The following is a 20,355-nucleotide window of genomic DNA, read 5'->3' as shown; positions in this document are numbered from 1 at the left end:
GTGAATAAAGTAAAACAAAGGAAATATAGTGATCTTATTTTTCTAATTGACATATATATATTTTACAATATAAATAAAAGTACAAAATACCTAGAATACTGAAAACAATTTTGAAAACAAAGGGAATAATTTTGAAGGACTTTGATTAACTAATTAATATAAAGCTTCAGTAATACAAACTGTAGTTTTGGTGTAAAAGTAGAGAAACAGATTGCTGGACTGAAATAGAGTTCAGAAATTTTTTTTTTTTTTTTTGACACGCACAGTGGACAGTGAGAGAGACAGACAGAGAGAAAGGTCTTCCTTTGCCGGTGGTTCACCCTCCAATGGCCACTGCGGCCGGCGCGCTGTGGCCAGCGCACCGCGCTGATCTGATGGCAGGAGCCAGGTGCTTCTCCTGGTCTCCCATGCGGGTGCAGGGCCCAAGCACTTGGGCCATCCTCCACTGCACTCCCAGGCCACAGCAGAGAGCTGGCCTGGAAGAGGGGCAACTGGGACAGAATCCGGCACCCCAACCGGGACTAGAACCCGGTGTGCCAGCACCACTAGGCAGAGGATTAGCCTGTTGAGCCATGGCACCGGCCTGAGTTCAGAAATTTTTAAACAAAGTGTAACTGAAATTTAATCATGAAAGGACAGTCTTTTTAAATATTATGCTGGAACAATTGATTTCTATATAAACAAATAGAGAGCCTCCAATCACATCAATTACCATTTTATGGAAGTTAATAAAAATGGCTTATAGAGCTAAATGTAAAATATAAAGCTATAATGCTTCTAGAAGAAAACAGGCAAATAATCTTTGGACCTTGTTTTAGGAAAAGTTTCTCAGATATGACTCCAAAGTTAATCTATACAAGAATTGTTAAATTATACCTCATCAAAATTAAGCACCGTTCTCTTCCAAAGACATAGTCAAAGGAATCAAATAAAGCTAAGGAGCCACTGAACGTATTCACAAGTCACATACCTGCTGTAGAGCCCATATCCAGCACATACAAAGACCCCTCACAATCCAAAAGCCAACAACCCAATAAAAAACAGCCAACAAATCAATCAATGTGAACTAACACATCATCACAGAAGACACACAAAGTATCAAGGCGCAGAGGCAAAAGTACTCAACACGATTAGTCACTAGGGAAATGGAAAGTACACTACTTACCTTTGTGTGCTACAGTGGGTAAAGTGGAAAAGACGGACTATGCCACATGGTGGTGAAAATGTAGAGTAACCGTTACACACATTTACCGCTGGTGGGGATGTGAAATGCTACAGCAAATGTAGGGAGCAGTTTTTCACTTTTTTAAAATTTAATATTCTTTCATTCCTAAATTCCAAGAGGAATGCAAGCAGAAAACACGTACACACAAAAAAAATTTGAACATGAATATTCATAGCTATATGTAAATAGCTACCAAGAGAATTCTCAATCAACAAGTATATAAACCACGGTGGCAGCAAATGGAACAAACTATGGATGCCCACATTGACTCAGGTGAGTCTCTAAATGATTACGCGGTCTGTGAAGCCAGACAGCAAGAATACGCATTCTATGATTCACTATAGATAAAATTCTATAAAATTCAAATCAATCCACTATGACTAACATTAGAGCACTGTCAGCCTAGGTTTTGAGTAACAAAAGTGAGTGAGTGATAGGGGAAAAAATAGGAAAATTTTAAGAGGTGACAAATATGTTCACTATGTTCATATATTCATCATAATAATTTCACATGTATATATACATGTTTTAACAAAAAATGAACACTTAAATATGGGAGGTTGATTACATGCCATTTATACTTCTACAAAGCTATTCAAAAATACCATGCTTATATAAAACCTGTGAATCCATTCCACTAAAAATTTTAAGTATGTGTGCTGATGTTAATAAAGTTAATTCAATCATTTCCCAAGTTAAACATATGTCAAGACATTTTATTGTAGCCCATGAATATATGCACTACTTACTTGTCGATTAAATTAAGAATAAATAATAGCTGACAACTAATTGGAAGTATTCATTCTAGAATATCATAAGCACCTATTAAAGCATACATTTTGTTAAGACAATATAGAAATAGCATAATACATGATTGACTTCCTCTTATTAGTAAATGTAAAAATATAGTCAAGTCATCATTTTATTAGTACTTTAGAAAAAGCAAAGAGTTCAAGGAGATAAAACAATATTTTTTGGTTATAGGTGAGGAATGGGAGGATGAAAAGTGGGTCAAGAGACAGGATGAGAAAACTGACTGATGAAATTTAAGGCATTAAAATGGGGCCAATAGGTCCCTGCAGTAGGAAATCCAGGGCAGTGCCCTGCTTTATAGTCAAGAGACTAGAGGTATTCCAGGAGGGGAAAGAGACCGGAAGCACAAACGTAACCACACGTGTCCTGCTTGGATATGTTAAACCAGTCCCAAGAAGACAAACACCACGTTTTCCCTAATCTGTGGAAACTAACAGAGTGCCTAAAACACAATCGATAGGAGTGAAATTCACATTTTGAGCTTCTATGATTGTTATAGTCCTTGTCTCTACTGTTGAGGAGCAGTGTTTTGTTGCTTTTTTTTTTTTTTCATCTTCTCTTAATATTTGTTGAACTCCTTACTTAGTGTAGGGTTAATCTTCTGAGTATAAAGTAAACTGAAAGTAGATCTTTGTAAGAATTAAGAGATGAATTAGGAGAGGAAGGAGGAGGAAGGGGAGGAGCATGGGTGGGAAGTATCACTGCATTCCTAAATCTGTATACATGAAATTTGTATACCTCAAATAAAATTTTTAAAATAAATTTTAAAAGTTATGTTTGAACCTGCTCCAAACATACACTGCATAGAACTACCCAAGCTTTAATAGGTAAGTATAATGTTTTCCCAGAGGATCTCTGAAATAAAGTACTGAAAACTTACTCTAAAAGACCATATTTTAATTATATAAACTAGAAAGTATAAAGCAAGCATTACTACCTTGAAGTGTGGAATGTAAAATGTGTGTATCTCCTGATGCACCTATAGTCATTAATGTAGGCAACAGAAATAATTTATCAGTTTAAACTTCTAAAAGAGTTTGTCACGCATGAGAGCACTTCCTACACACAGCATCGGCAGTGTCATGGATATTTATCTAGTAATAGTCTTATAGGATACAAATGTCTAAAATTTACGTCTATATTATTTATTCTAGAGGCAGAGACAGACACAGAGAGCTCCCCTCTGGTGGTTCACTCCCCAGATGTCCACCATGGCCAGGGGTAGATGGGGCTAACTCCAGGAGCCAGGAACTGGCAAGGATCCAGCTACAAGGCATTCCCTGCCACCTCCCAGGGTCTGCATTGGCCAAAAGATGGAAAAAGAAGTCGGAGCCAGGCACTGAATGCAGCTACTCCAGTAAGAGACAAGGGCATCTTGTCGGCTGCTTAACCACTCAGACTGCATCAGTCTCTAGCCTCTTTTTTGAAGGTTCCCAAATCTAACTTCGAAAATCTTGGCATTACTCTTGGTAAACCCAGCCTGCCTCATTTCTTATTGGTACAGTTCTCACAAAATCATATGAATATTCCTAGTTCTGATTAGTAGCAAGCTTTCTGCTTTTAAGAGCACAGTCAGTCAGGATGATAAATAACGCAGTCACTCTAAACTTGTTAAGATTCAGTGGCAAGTATTACCATACACAAAGAAGCGTCTGTGGATCTTAGAATTGTTCAGTGTTGTATCTTTTAAAAACAGAGTTTTCTTTCTATTAATTGATATAAATATTTAGGCGAAAAATATCAAGATGTGCTTCAAAGGCATGTGACAAAATACTGGAAAATCCAAATTAAGTCATTTGTATTTCTTTCAGGGAAGTTTTTCTCTCTGCCACTTCTTTTTCTGTCTCAGCAACACCATTGTTCTTTATGGCATCTGCCACTGTTAAAAGTAAATGTCCTTGAATTTAAATATTTAACTATAGCCCTGGTACAACACCTGCTCATTAGAAGAATGGCTAGTATTTTCTATGTCAAAAACTCACTCAAAAGAATGTTGAAAAGAAATATACATTTCTTCCCATGTATCAAGGTTACTATTTCATTGCACTAAAAGAAAAACTTTAGGCAAATTCAACGTAGCAGAGTCTATTTGAGCAAGAATGATTCACAAATCCAAAATCACCCTGAACCAGTAGGGACTCAGAGCTCCACCCAGCAGTGTAGGCAGGCTGTATTTATAGAGAAAGGAAATGACATACCGATGATACTGTCTGACTGCTTACAGCTGGTGTCGCATCACGTGGGCACAGTGATAGGGCACTTGCCTTATAAGGATGTGGTCTGATCAGGTGGCGGCCTGTGATTGGCTGAAGCTCACCTTCTGTGATGGCCTGTCAGAAAATCTACACTAAAATTGCAGATTGTTCTACTGAGTAAGGTTGCAGTTCATGCTGGACAGAGGCGGTTCTAGGCCAGATTTAACAACTGCATCATCGTAAATGTTGTGTTTGTTGTCTGAGAAGACTGCAGAGTCAGAGGCACAGTGAGAGGGGTCACTGGGGCTGGGAACGGGGCAGGAGGTCCAGGCAGCACAACAGTAAGGCAGGTTTGCAAGCGAAGATGCAAGATTCCCACAGGCATCAAAACTTGCAAGGTCAGCAAACAGTGGGACAGCGTTTTGATCTGACCTTTCATTTCTGTGTGTCTCAGTAGAAAGGTAAAAATATCAGTTCCTTTCTAGAACTTCAGCTTTGTAATATGCACAAAATTTCAATTGTTCACAATTGTAGACCCCACCTACCTATTACAATGTGTGTTCAAAGAATCCTTTTATTTTTCTGGCCCAAAGCACCCAGATGCACAAACCCTGCAGTCCTCCGAACGCCTGGGCCGTGCTGTGATGCAGCCCTGGGGGACAGGCTCTGGGGGTGAGAAGTTAACTCAGGGCCACAGTCGGTGAAATGAGCAGAGCAGGCAGGCAAAGATTGCTGGACGCCGGGGTCAAATGGGATTTGAAGTTCTAAAGCAAAAGTGTGCTGGAGAGAGGAAAATCAATAGGAACAAGAAGAGTACCGTGAAAACTAGGTCAAATATGATTAACAGTGCAAACAAGGAGCCACGCCTGGGCATTCAAATTCCAATGTTATGTAGTTGGGAATGTTTTGATGACTCTAAAATGCTGAGTAGGGTCATACATCTTAAGTAACAAAGGCCTTTCAAAAATCGGGACTGTTTTTCCATCAGGGTGTGATTTATCAAGTTCTCAAGGCATTGAATTAAACCATATGTGATCATTCAATCTGCTTAAAAAGAAAACTTTTTTTTTTTTTTTGCTTCCTTCACCATAGTACACCCACAGAAGGAGAATCAAGTTTTTGTTTACCTACCACATCAGGATCGATTCTAAAACAGCACTCACTGTTTACTGAATACCTACAATGTACCAGGCACTGCTGCAGACAATAATGATAGAGAAAAACAAAATAATGAACGATGCATCTTTTATGCAGCATAACTTCCAGGCAAAAACAGAAGGCAATGAACAAAGTAATTAAGTAAAATATACAAATATAGATAAGCTGAATTTGCGAGTGTGACTGAGTAAAGGAGAAACAAAAGAGGAAGTATAAATCTATGACTTCGGGCCAAAAAGATAGATTTTTCCACTAATTCAGGTTGGAAAGATTTGTAGAAAGGAAAAATTTGGAAGAAACAGCAGGGCTCCGTTTTGCCCGTTAAGTCTGACACACTCTTTAAATATATGAACAACCTCTGCCCTTGTGTCCAGAGCCAGGGGTGTCTTATTCCTGGCATACCAGTCCTCCACCATTCCCTAACAAGAATACACCACGTTGTATCTATTTTTGTATATCCGATTTTTACTTATTTAATGTATTTGAAAGGCAGAGAGACAAAGAAGGGTCTTCTCTCCTCTGTCCTCTGGCTCACTCCCTAAATGCCCATGACAACTGGAGGCAGGCCAGGCTAACGCTGGGAGTCCAGAACACAGTGTAGGTCTCCCGTGTGGGTAGCAGGGACTCAGCTACTTGAGCCATCGCTTGCTGGTAGTGGGATTGGAAGCAGGACCAACACTTGAAGCGCAGCACTCTGACGTAGGATGCGGTGTTCTGCTATCCTCACGCTGTGCCAAACACCCATGGCCTGACAGAAACATGCTCACACTGGACGGTCCGCGCTGTGTGGATACGATGGTCCCAGCAGTGTGCATGTAGCTGTGAAACACGCAGTGTGTGCAGAAACAGGTGTGTTCTAGGGTGCAGGGACTATGCACTGGGGCCTGGTGACACTGCTGGCTGCTGTTTCCTGTGAGAGCCGTATGTTTTCTTAGTGACCGAGAACAAAACACCAGCACCACCTCCTTAGTCTCAGGTCCACTAACTCGTTTATGCCACTTCCCAACCCCTCAGGAACGCAGGCCCAGGACAGGCATAAGGAGCCTAGAACGACCCTAAGGAAAGAAAGATCTCACACACAAAAAATCAATGATGTGCTGGCATTTACTAGGAGCCTGTTACGGCATTGAGCGAATTGCTGCTTTGCATAAAAGTGCTATTTTCTGCAAAACACAAGATCGAACTGCCAAGTTACTGAGGGCTAAAGTACAATACATCCAAACTATGAAATTTTTTTCTCCAAATTCAATGTTCTTAAATACTAATTTTAAATACTAATTTTTTACTAAAAATTCAATGTTCTTAGCATACTGATAAATCTAGATATTTTGTTTTTATTTTTATTAGTGTACTTTTCTCATTAGCATTTGGATGGAAAATCCAACTAGATAAAAGAACAAAGGTAGGTTGTTTAGAAGGAAAGAATAAAGGAAGAGTGTAAAAGCTGAAAAAAGAAGGTGGGTCTCCAAGCTCAGGAATACGGCAAAGGGGCCCTGTCTTGACCTTTCTTTCCATCATGGTACTGAGGTCCAAGCCAGAGAAATTTGGCAAATGAGAGTAATTAAAAATCCACAGCTTGGAAGTGAAGAAGTAAAATCATTTCTGCAGATGACAGGATCTCATACATAGAAAACCCTCATTATTCCACACCTACACACACACAGGAGAAAAAACCCTCTTAGATTAAATCCAGCAAAATTTCAGGGTACAAAATCAAAATAAAAAACAAGACGTGTTAATATACACGAACGACAGACTTTCTGAAGAGGAAATTAGGAAGCCAATCTCATTTACAATACTGACAAAAAGAATGAAATATTTAGGAATAAATTTGATGTATATTGAAGCCAAACGTTGATGGAAGACATTTAGACATGAATAAATGGAAAAATCCCACGTTCATTAAAGAATTAGTAATGGTGCTGTTTGTGTATCTATCTACATATTTATTAATATATACTCAAAATCATTAAACTGTACATACAAATGGGGAATTGAATAAAATGTAAATTATACCTTAAGTCATTAAAAATGAAATATGTTTAAAAAGAACTAATAATGCTAAAATGTTTATACTTCCCTGAGAAATCCTGGGGTTAGATGTAATCCTTGTGAAATTCCTAACAGCAGGGCAGACACGTCCGTGGCACAGCACCTCCTTTGCTGACTGGGACGCCAGCATCTCATGTGGGAGTGCCTTCCTCCCAGCCCAGTTCCTCTGCTTCTAATCCAGCTTTCTGCTGATGGGGACCCTGTGGGAGGTAGTAGGAATGGTCTCAGTACTTGGCTTCCTGCCTTCACGTGGGAAACCCAGACTGAGGTCCCTGCTCCTGCCTTCAGCCTGGCCCAGCCTTGGCTGTTGAAGACGTTTGGGGAGTGAAGAAGCAGATATAAGATCTCTTTCTGTCTGTCTGTCTGTCTCTCTGTCTCTCTCTTTTAGTCTTTCAGATAAAAACAAATATTTGGAAACACTTTTAGTTTTTTATATATTTATTTTTTAAAACTTTTATTTAATAAATATAAATTTCCAAAGTACAACTTTCGGATTATAGCAGTTTTCCCCCCATAACCTCCCTCCCACCCACAACCATCCCATCTCTTGCTCCCTCTCCCATCACATTCTTCATTAAGATTCATTTTCAATTATCTTTATTACAGAAGATCAACTTAGTATATACTAAGTAAAGATTTCAACAGTTTGCACTCACACAGACACACGAAGTATAAAGCACTGTTTGAATACTAGTTTTACTGTTAATTTGCATACTACAACACATTAAGGACAGAGATCCTACATGGGGAGTAAGTGCACAGTGACTCCTGTTGTTGATTTAGCAATTGACACTCTTATTTATGATGTCAGTAATCACCCGAGGCTCTTGTCATGAGCTGCCAAGGCTATGGAAGAAACACTTTTAGTTTCAATGGCATTTATTTTGTAAAAATAGAAAGTAAACTCCTAAGATTCATACAGAACTTCAAAGGACCCTGAATAACCAAAATAATCTTAAGAAAGAAAAAAAAAAAACACCATAGGCTTCATACTTCAAAGCAATAGTACTCGAAACAGCATAATGCTAACATAATAACAGGTGCATAGACTGATAGGACAAAACAGCGACCCCATAATTAAGTCTCCACAGGCGTGGTCAACTGCCCTTGATAGCCTGCCATGGCTAAACCTGGGGAAAGGGGAATTTCTTCAATAAAAGTCGTATCCTTAGGTTATGTCATATACAAAAATTAACCCACAATGCAGTAAAGAGCTGAACATTTCATCTGAAACTGTTAAAGTCCTAGAACATAAGGAGAAATGTTCATGACATTGGACTTGGCAACAATTTCTTGGATAAGTTATGAAAGCAAAAGCACAGGCAACAAAAGCAACAGCAGACACTGGGACCACATCAAATGAAACAATTTTGCACAGCAGAGGAAACAATCATCGGAGTGAAGAAGCAGCCATGGAAAGGGAGAACACACGTGCAGACTTATGATAAAGGGTTATGCACAGAATGCATAAACTCTACAGTTAAAAGGCCAAAAAAGAGCTAATATGATTAGAAAAATTGGCAAAAGACTTGAATAGACATCCCTCTAATCAAGATACACAGATATTCATAAAACATGAAAGATGCTCAGTATCACTAATCGTTGGAGAAATATTAATCAAAACCTCAAAGAGACATAACTTCACACCTGTTAGAATGTCTGCTATCAGTCCTCTGTATATAAAATCAAATTAAAAGTGAACCATAATGAAAAAGGGGAGAGGGTGGAGGTGGGATGGGAGTTGGGGTGGGAGGGTAGGTATGGGGGGAAAGAACCATTATATTCCTAAAGTTGTACCTATGAAAAATGCATTCATTAAATAAAAACTTTAAAAATAAATTTAAAAAGAATATCCACTATCAAGAAAATGAAATGTGTTGGTGAGGATATGGAAAAATCACAACATTTGATGCTAATGTGGTACAAAATGTCATAGTCAACATGGAATACAGTATGGCAGACACTCAAAAATTAACAAGACCTGCTGTATGATCTAGAAATCTTCATTCTGGGCATATTTCCAAAGGACTTCAAAACAGTGTGTAGGAGAGATATTTGTACACTCATGTTCATTGCAGCATTTTTACAATAGCCAGGAGTTGGGCACAAGCTAAATGCCCACTAGTAAATAAGTGGGTAAGACAGTTACTGTACATACATACAATGGTATATTATTCACACTAAAAATGAAGGAAACGTCATTTCCTACAATGGTTGTCATTTCCTACAATGGTGAATTCTGAGACATTATACTAAGTCACAAAAAGTCAAATGCTTCTGATTCTACTTACACAAGTACAAGGCATTAAAGCAACCAAACTCCAAAACAAAGTGGAAGGGCAGTGGCTGGGGACGGGGGCTGGAGAGACGGCAGGTGTTCAGTGAGTTCCAGTTTGGGAGGTGGCAAAGTTCTAGGGACCTACTGCACAACACCATGCATATGTTACACACAACTTTCTTTAACTTGAGAATGGTAAATTGTATGCTATTTTTTAGCACAATAACAAAGAAGGAGAAACATATACAGGATAAAGCAGTCACAGTCAAGGAGGAGAGGCAGCAAAATGGACATGACATCCAGTTCCACTTCCAAAATGAAGGCTCCGTGAACCACAGGCAGCAACAAGGCTCAGGGTCAGAGTCAGCTGGGATCTAAGCTTCAGTTCTGTTCTTCATGATTTTCTGGGACGAAAGAGTCGATAAGGGGAAACCTGAGTATTTATGCAGTGCTACATTTTAATTAAAGTTTAATATCTTATAACCACCAAGAGTTCCCATTTTCCCCTAAAACAAGTCAAGAAAAAGAAGAATCTTTCGTCAAAAGTAAGAGGTGGTTCATGTTTAGCCCCAACAGTGCAAGATGGCCCTGAGTGGGTAGTAGCATTGCCATGACCTTCCAAAGCCAAATAAAAAACACAACAGCTGACTTATACACAGATAGCACGTCCTCGGTGCTAAGTTTTAACCTCCAGGACGACTGTTTGAATTTGAACTGTTTAGATGACGGTATGTGTATTTTTCCTGACTCTGTGATTCAGAATTCCTGCTTCTGGAAAGGATCGCAATACAAACCTAATCACACGGCACCTCTGCCTGCCTGATCTTGGATACTTGCGCTCCGGCACACTATTCTCAAGCTCCTCCGGAAGAAACGTGAAGATCTGGTCTAGTCTCCATCGGCCCGAATTGTTTCTACACCCTATTTGCTCCTGTGGGAGAATGTGGCAGGTTTTCTTTTTATGCCTCAGTTCTGACCCAGGTCCCTTCCCACTGCCACCGATATCCAGCTAATGCTCACCCATTCTAGACACTTCTCATGAAGTTTAGGGATCCCTGCATCAGTCCACATGTCAGATTAAATACCTTCTCCTGGATTAGCAAATGCATATCCACAAAAAAGACCCAAAGCTAATCAAGCACAGCAATTTAGCATCCCAAAGCCTGGATTTTTCTCATAGCTTCATCCCTGGCATCTCAGGGAAACCACTCATTTATCTGCCTTAAGCTTCAAAGAACCCCACTAGTAATGCAGAAGTAAAAAGAATGTTTACTTCATGGAGTTGCAAAGATAAGTGAGATGAAGCCCATCTTCATGTTATTTATCACCATTACCATAATTAATATGTAAACATTTTCCCACTCTTAGGCCCCACTGAGCTGAACATTTCTTAGATTTTCGATAAATGGTTGTTAGCTAGACATTTTCTCCTGTGCATATCTAACATAACTTTTAGTTAGGATATATAAGAAACCAGGTGTTGCCAAATAAAACTACAAAATTATCATCATGATGTAGATTCTTCTCAACATTTAATTTTCTCTAGGTATTTATCTAGACTTGTTTAAATATTTTCATTTAAATTGATTTGCATAATAAATTTTAGAGACAGGTAACTGAAAGTTATTATTGATGGAATATTACTCCTCGCTAGTGTAATTAAGCTATAAAACTTGTCTAGGTCTACTGGGAAAGATCAATTTTCTTTGCAACTTAAAAATTACCACATTGTCATTTTATGTAATCAAGAAGAAGAAACTAAGAGGGTCAATTTATTTTAGCTGAAAATAAACAAAAATGGATAGAAACAGATTTATTCAGCTATTTTCTACAAACAACCAGGAGCAACTGATCTCAATATTCTTCTCTTTTTTTTTAAATATTTAAAGATTTGTTTGTTTATTTGAAAGGCAGAGTAACAAAGAGAGAGAGAAATGGTAAGAGAAAGAGAGAGATCTTCCACCTCTGGTTCACTCCCCAAATACCTACAACATCCAGGGCTGCTCCAGGCCAAAGCCAGGAGCCTGGAGCCAGCAGCTCCATGTGAGCCTCAGGTGGGTGGCAGGGACTCAGCACCTTAGCAATGATGATGATCGGCTGCCCCCCAGGCCCACGAGCACAGAAGAGCACGGTAGCCAGGACTCAAACCGACACTCTTACAGAAAGCAGGCGCCTCAAGCCGCAACGGTTCAATCCACGGCTCCACGACTCCGTCCCCTCATCTTTTATTTTCCACCGGCTTCGGCTTCCTTTCTGTGGTGTCCTGTTCCCAGCCCGCTCCTCTGCACTTCACCCTTGGCAGATGATGGCACTTGGTGCTTTCATGGAGGAAGAACACCACGACACTCCCTGGCTTTTCATCCCCTTTACATACGTTCACAGAGTCTCCCTGCCTGCTCCGGTGACTCCTCCTGTTCTTAGCCACATCCCCTGCCTCCGGGCCCCGGTCATCAACTCGACCACCAGGACGCTGATTTACCAATTGTCCTTTCTTCTCACCCTCCAGCTTTCTCATTCCAGGTCCTTCAATGAGTCCTCCTAGTCCTGAAATACCTTTCATTCAATTCTGTGCCTCTGGCTCTTGCCCCATGTCTCTCCATTCATATGCCCACTGAAGTAGCACGTTGACAGAAGGGACTCCATTTCAGGGCACCCAAGACTCCATCTTGAGAAAGCACCTCCTACCCCGAAACTCTGGTCTGAAACTATGATGGAAAACTCAGACAATAACAGTCCACTGCATCCCACTTGGCAGAGCATAGAAACTCCGTAGCATGATCACTCAAGCTTAAACCAGATAGGCTGCACCTGGATTAATGTTAAGATTGTAATTTGTCTATTGACAAGATTATAATTGGTACTAGTTTCGCAAAGGCCTTAGATCAGCTTGACCCTAGTAACCAAGTATCCCCACCCGCCATGCTAGCAAGCATGTATTCCCCTCCCGTACTTGTGACTTTTGCCTTTATAAACCCTGTTCCTTGGAGCTTCAGGCTGGAGAGCCCTTTAGGGCATGAGCTGGCTCTCTACCTGGCAATAAAGGCAGAGTGGACAGTGAGAGAGAGAGACAGAGAGAAAGGTCTTCCTTTTGCCGTTGGTTCACCCTCCAATGGCCACCGTGGCCGGCGCACTGCGGCCAGCGCACCGCACTGATCTGAAGGCAGGAGCCAGGTACTTCTCCTGGTCTCCCATGGGGTGCAGGGCCCAAGGACTTGGACCATCCTCCACTGCACTCCCTGGCCACAGCAGAGAGCTGGCCTGGAAGAGGGGCAACCGGGACAGAATCCGGCGCTCCGACCGGGACTGGAACCCGGTGTGCAGGCGCCGCTAGGCGGAGGATTAGCCTAGTGAGCCGCGGCGCCGGCCAGGACCGTCAAATTTTATCAGTGTGTGGTACTCCTCTATTTGCACTCGCTCAGGCTCGGCATCCACAATATTTTGTGAAAGAGAAATCAGTTGAATGCTGATTTTTAAACTCCCACTTGTTTCTGATTCTTATTGCACATCTGGTTTCTGCTCTCTTCATGACACCAGAATTATTCACCTCGTCATGCACAGCATTCTAACTGCCAGGTCACAGCCTACTGAAAGATGAACTTGGACATGTTGAAACCTTGAACAGCTTGTTTTTGGTTTTTTACACTAACAGCCATTCACAAACAGGCAGCTGCAAACCAGAACTTACTCGGGGCTCCACACTGAAGGATCTCGAAGGCAGTGCTTGGTGTGATGAACAGAGAACCACGACAAAGAGACTATCTGCTCGCAGTGGAGCGGTAGCCTTATTTGAATCATTTCAGTGGGAAGTATCTGATTTTTTTTTAAACTAATGCCATTTGTGATTGGCCATGTTTAGATTTTGCTTTCCTAGCACAGAGCTGTTTATAGGCTGTTGGGTTTTGGTTTGTTTATGTAGGAATTCAGGATACTGGAGCTACCCACACCTAAGGCCTCCCACTTAATTATTTTAGCAGCTCATGTTGCCTTCCTGTAAAATTCGATATTTTCTATCACCTCTTTAAAAACTGCATTTTCTTATCTTTGAGGATTTTCTCTCCTGCCTTTCTCCAATTTCCATCTCTTCCTTTTTAGTCTCTTACACTCTCTAAATACTTCTGCTGGCAAGTACCTTAAACTCAAAACCTCTTTCTTGCCAAAGATTCCCTCATGCCAATTCATGGCTTCCCATTTCATCTAACACCTTGCTTCTAAATCTGTAGCTCCAGCTTCATAGTACCTTAGCTACTGTGGCTCTAGCTTCTCTACCATAGATACAGATAGAGCATAGCAGGCCATGCTCCAGTGACCTTTGGCAGACCGTAAACAACATACTCAGACTAAATCTCGCTGGTTCCACCTGTCTCTTGGCCAGTTTCCCCTAGTTCTGATAAAGGCACCACCAACCTTCCAATCTACAGGAGCTAAAAACTTGACAGGCATAGGAGGTCTTTCTTCATCTGTACTTTCCAATTTATTTGTTCAACATCTTTTGTGGATTCTCTTTGTAATATGAACATGTGTGGTGTGTTGTCAAGTTTTTCTCATTGAAGTTCTTTTTCTTAGACCTTTGTTTAAAATGCTGCCCATCCTATTGTATCTGACTCCATTTTCTATTCTTTGAATTTAATTAATAACTTCCAGAATAATATCTCCAGATTAGAAATGAAATTATTCTACCTATCTACCTGGTTTGTCTATACCCTCGATGCCTATAGGATGATACTGGAAGTTTTCCCGTCATACAACTTCTTCTAGATCATAGAAAACTTAAAAATGTTTCAGAATCAACTCCACAACTCCCTGCACCATTCATTTTTCTTCTCTCACTGTGTCTGTGTGTCCTCTGCCTTCCCTCATGATTTTCTTTGTATATATTTCTCCATATATCCCTGGATGAAACTCCATGTTCAAGAATTAAAGCCAACAAAGACTGACAATTTGTGATCTTATCCCCTCCCTTGTGATAAAATTAATCATATCCTGCTGTCTACTCCCATCTTACCTCGACATCTTTGGAAACAAAATATGGGAAGTCCTTAGAAAAAAGAATTTTTGGCAGAGGTAAACAAGATTGCTTAGAAAGCCATGTTTTTCTTAGTAAGCAATACAATGTACAGGCAGTTCAAAGGCATTTATGAACAAAGAAAATCAAAAGGGGGCCCATGTTCTGGCATAACTGGTTGAGCTGCTGTCTGCAACACTAGCAACCCATATGGGTGCCAGTTTGAGTGCTGGCTGCTTCAGTCTGATCCAGCTCCCTGCTTATGTGCCTGGGAAAGCAGCAGAAAAATGGTGCAAGTCCTTGGGCTCCTGTACCCACGTGGGACCCCGGAAAAAGCTCCTGGCTCCTGACTTTGGCCTGTCCCTGCAGTGGCCCTTGTGGCCATTTGTGGAGTGAACTTACTGGATGAAAGACCTCCCCCTCTGCCATCCCTTAACTCTGCCTTTCAAATATATGAAATATATCTTAAAGAAAAAAGAAAATCAAAGGAAAAATCCACTATAGGGAAATTCTATATTGAACTGGGAAGAGTACAATGAACAATTAAACCATACTAGAAACTAAAGGAAAATATTATCTGAAATCTGGTTCAGAAACTGAGAAACTAAAATCTTAACCCATGTTAATTGAATAAATCAATGCTGAAATTAGCAGGAGGAAATTAAAAACCACTTTAAGAAGACATCATAGCCTTTGGTGCTTACATTGGAAAACCAGAAAATCACTGAGCTATGACCTAATTAAACAGTTAGCAAAATGGCCACAGCATTAAGCCAAAGATTTTAGGAAAAAAACAGGTAATAATGGTAACAGTAAACACTACTGAAATAGCAAAAAAAAAAAAAAAAAAAAAAGATAAAATTCACTATGTTTATTATTTTTTTCCAGCCACAACTCTCCACTCTTTTTCTATGACTATTTTATTTGTTTGAAAGGCAGAGTTATAGAGAGAGAAACGGAGAGACACAGAGAGAGAGAGGTCTTTCATTGCTGATTCATTCCCCAGATGACCACAATGGACAGAGCTGGGCTGATCTGAAGCCAGGAGCCAGGAGCTTCTTCCAGGTCTTCCACATGGGCGCAGGGCCCAAGGACTTGGGCCATCTTCTACTGTTCTTCAGGCCATGAGCAGGGAGCTGGATCAGAAGTGGAGTAGCCCTGGCCATTGTGGCCAACTGGGGAGTGAAGCAGTAGATGGAAGATTCTCTCTCTCTTTCTGTCTCTGTCTCTAACACTGACTTTCAAATAAATAAATAAATCTGAAAAAAAGAAAAATTTGTCTTGGTGAAAAAATTTTTGAAACTCACTCATAGTTTTTCCATAACAGGTATTTCCCTTGTATTTAGAAAAGTGGCAACTTACGAGACGTAACAGAGGAACACTGCTTATGATAGAGGCAAAGGCTTTAACTTGATTCCAAGGGATTGGTAAGGTTCTACATCAAGGCTTGTTTCTCTTTGACAAAATACAAAATGAAAAAGGCAGAGAGAAATTTTAGTTTCCAAATTATCTATGAAATGTGGTTTGTCAAACTTTCTCAAAGCAGAGTTAGCATTTCTGTATGATTTGGGTTTTGTTTTGCTTTTTTTAACGATTTTATTTATTTATTTGAGAGGTGGAGTTACAGACAGTAGGCTGCAATGGCCGGAGCTGCACTGATCTCTAGTCAGGAGTCAGGTGCTTCTTCCTGGTCTCCCATGGGGTGCAGGGCCCAAGCACTTGGACCATCTTCCACTGCTTTCCCAGGCCACAGCAGAGAGCTGGACTGGAAGAGCAGCAGCTGGGACTAGAACTGGTGCCCATATGGATTGTCAGGCGGAGGATTAATCTACTGTGCCACGCAGCTGGCCCCTCTGCCGATCATCCTAATACGCTGTACCTTGGTCAGTTACAAGACCAGGAGTACACTGGAGTACAAAGTGCAGTGGTGTGTGCAGGGGCTGACGCTCATGAACAGAGAAGCCAGGGGAAGCCTCCTGATCGCACATGTAGATGTTTCTCAGGACAGAAACGCTGGGGAGCACTCAGCCAAAGCGCAAGCACACAAGCGCACACACAGGTACACATGGGGTCTTCAAAAGGTTCTTGGAAAATGCTTATTACAAAAAAAAAATGATACATGGGCTTCAAAATCTTTTTCATCATAATAAACTTACTTTTTAAAAATATTTGCATTTATTTGAGAGAGAGAGAGAGAGATGCAGGGAAGAGAGGGAGGGGGGAGGGAAGGAGAGAGAGAGAGAGAGAGAGAGAAGGAGAGAAGGAGAGAAAGAGAACCTCTTGTTCACTGTTTCGCTCCCCAGATACCACAACGGCAGCAAGACTGGGCTTGGACTGGAGTCAGAATCTGGGAACACAATCCCATTTTCCTGCATCAGCAGCAGGAACCCAGTACTAGAGCCATCACCCCTGCCTCTCAGGCCCTGCATCAGTGGGAAAGAGTCACCAGTCAGGTTGTCAGGAGTCAGAGCCCAGAGCTGAAGCAGCACTCCAGTGTGGAACGGAGCCATCTTAAGCACCAGGTTAATTCTTGCTGCCTAAAGCTGGCCTTTTAATTCCATTTTTCCATGAACTTCCTAAAATTCCCTTATGTACCTCAATGTATGTTTGGGCAAATAATTCTCCCTGCCACAGCTCAGTTCTCTCCTCAATACCTTTCATGAAATAGTCATTCATCACACCTAAAGCTACATTAATGTACAAAAAAAAAAGTAGATAAGCACAGATTAGAAGAGGTAGGAAGATTAGGTAAGGGATTTGTTAAGTCAGACTTTACGGTCAAGACCTCTGAGAAGTGTGGATTTTCAGAGGAGTTTTGAGATGCTGAACTAAGCTGTCCTGGGGTGGGGTCTCCAGAATAAGGCACGAGGAGTTTTTCTAGGGTGGGATTATAAACTGGATTGTTATAGTAATCCACATGTCAAGGGGAAAGTGAAACTCTTGAGAGATTCTTCACTGCTTGTGTGGATCAAGCAGGTCGTGAACTACCTTGTGAGGCTTGCCTCCCTGAGCCCCATGTTGAACAAACTCGTGGTCATGAGAAATTGATCTCCATGTTTGTGCTGCCTCGCTCTGATTGCTCCTACACAAAGTACTGCTTGTCTGAAAAAAGCAGCTGATGGTGTTCTCTCAGTCCTGGGAATAGAAAAATCATAGTAACCTCTGGAGAAAAACATCGTTGCTTTCACCTTACAAATTTCATTTCAGAAAACACATCTTTGTCATCAGGTCTGCACTTAAGCCTTTGTGTATTTCCCTGAACCCTTAGCCCCTGGGAAATCAATGCCCACACTAAAGTAGACGTTGCTGGATGACTCCAAGGGAAATAAGATTAGAAAAGAAAATAAGGAGAACATATACTGGGATAGGGTCTGACTCGGATTCTCCCATTAAAATGATCACATCACAGATGTGCACACTGAAAGACATACTTCCATCCAAGGGAACACAATGAACCCTGAAATTTCCAATCTGACCTTAAACCGTGTTGTGTTGCAAAAGGACACAGCGAAAGATTAAATCAGTGTGGCTTCTCTCCGTTGACGTTCAGCTTTCTTTTATGTTTGGCTTTCCTTCCCTTCCACATCAGCAGGTTTGCCCACTTTCTCCTTGTAGTTTCATCTCTTGGAAGAGAAGAGACACTAGGAAGCAATTTTTCACACCAATGATAAAAAATACTCACTCTGAAAATACCTGAAGTTGACAAATAAGGGCAACCTAATCCACCAGACAGAGGAAAACATGTAATAGTTACCCATATCAGTCCTATTCCTACCTCTTACCCTCCCTGCCTGCATGAAACAATTTCTGTGCTTGGAGATTTGATAGAAATGAAGGTGGGCATAAGCCATGGTCCACAGAGAGCCGACACTGATAAAGGAATAAAAATTAAATACGTTAATGTGATAGCAGCAAATGTATGTACTAGGGAACTCCTGACTTGTGGTTTTGAATCCTCAAATATTTCTTGTGGTCCACACTTCTCATTGAATAAATGCCAGTTCATTTATGCCACCCAGAAAAGAAAGAATTTGAGCATGGATTCAATGAAGACTATTAGTTCTTCTAAGTACTTCTGCATTCCGCTTAAACATGTGTAATTGATTCTGACTAGAAACTTGGACGTGGCAATGTTGTTTTCACACCTGGAGGCTGAATCCTCCAAATTAGCTGTGGTGCAGATACCAAATCTCTGGTCCTTCAGTTCAGCTAAGTCAAACATTGTATTTGCTCTGTGTCCAGAAAATTTTCTCCACCTCTAGTCATCACCTGTGACCCTGCCAATGCTGAAGCAGGTTTCTGGGAGTGGCTTACTGATAACTAAGACTCGCGCACCTGCTTGGCACTGCCCACCGGTTGTCTGACAGGGATCAGGACTCCTCACGTCCATCTCTGGCTTCTTGCTTTGGGTGAAACAGTGAGTCTCTTGCCTCTTCTCAGAAGCTGTGCTCCAAGTTCTCTTCTACATAGTCGACGCCCTAAAGCCAGTGCTGAGACACCATGTGCTGCACACTAAGATGCTGGGACCCCGTACTACCCCAGGAAGCACGACTCCATACCATGCCCTCCATCTGAGCTCTGAGAAGGAGTCTTTCAGCCACACTCATCGCACCCACAGTTTCCTCTGGTTCTTGAGTTTGCATTTTCCTCCTAGCATCCTGCGTGTGATCTTTGCCCTCGTCCTCACCTGACTTGGAGGATCTTCTGCTAAAATAAATGAGGGATAATAATTTTAATATCAATTTTAAAATTAGTGTTTAATCTATTAACTATCAATTTTTACAAATAATTTTATTTTAAAGGAAAAGCATCAGAGAGAGACGGGGGTGGGGGCACAGTATAGATACCTTCTCAACACTGGTTCACTTCCCAAATGCCCACAACAACCAGCACAAGTCAAGAGCCAGGAATTCCATCTGGATCCCAAGTGAGTAGCAGGGACACAAGCACTCGCCTCCCAGGGCGATAATCAGCAGGAAGCTGGATCAGAAGTGGAGGTGACATTTGATCCCAGACACTCCAATATGGGATGCCAGCTTCCCAAACAGTGGCTTAATCTGCAGTACCATAACACCTGTCTCTGTCTGTTTCAGAGCTGAGACTTCCTGAAAATAATTTATCATTTAGGTATAAAAAGCATTGTGAAAAATTCACAATGATCTTCTGAGAACTGCCTGTGTCTTATTCAGCATCTATGTATTCCTCCCCTCCACTTTAATTAAAAGCTGTATACTTTGAATTAATGCCTTATGAATCACATGAATAAAAAATACTGGAGGAGAAAGAAAAGACGGTGCTTTTTTCCATTAAAGAATAAACTGCCACTTATTCCCTGGACAAGAAAATTCCATTTTGTAACGCAGTTTGCATGGAGACACGTGCATGTCCCAATTTCAGGAAGCTGTGCTCTCTGGCTCTGTGAAGCATCCCTTGGACATCGGGTACTTTAAAGCCTCAGTTTCAATCTTCATTTAGCTCGTTTTTTCCATCCTGCCTCAACTCTGCTTTGCTGTCACTTGGGTCAGTACCATGTACTGAGCCAGGCTTGCCCCTGCCTATGGAGCTGGTATGAACCATCTCACACTTCAGCCTCAGCCTCCATCCCTCTTTGAAAAGCAGTTCTTACTACATT

The sequence above is a fragment of the Oryctolagus cuniculus genome, chromosome 9 (genome assembly GCF_051225735.1).
Source record: "Oryctolagus cuniculus isolate XC-2025 breed Fujian yellow rabbit chromosome 9, ASM5122573v1, whole genome shotgun sequence".
In the NCBI taxonomy this organism is placed as follows: domain Eukaryota; kingdom Metazoa; phylum Chordata; class Mammalia; order Lagomorpha; family Leporidae; genus Oryctolagus; species Oryctolagus cuniculus.
This window is presented reverse-complemented; position numbering follows the sequence as displayed.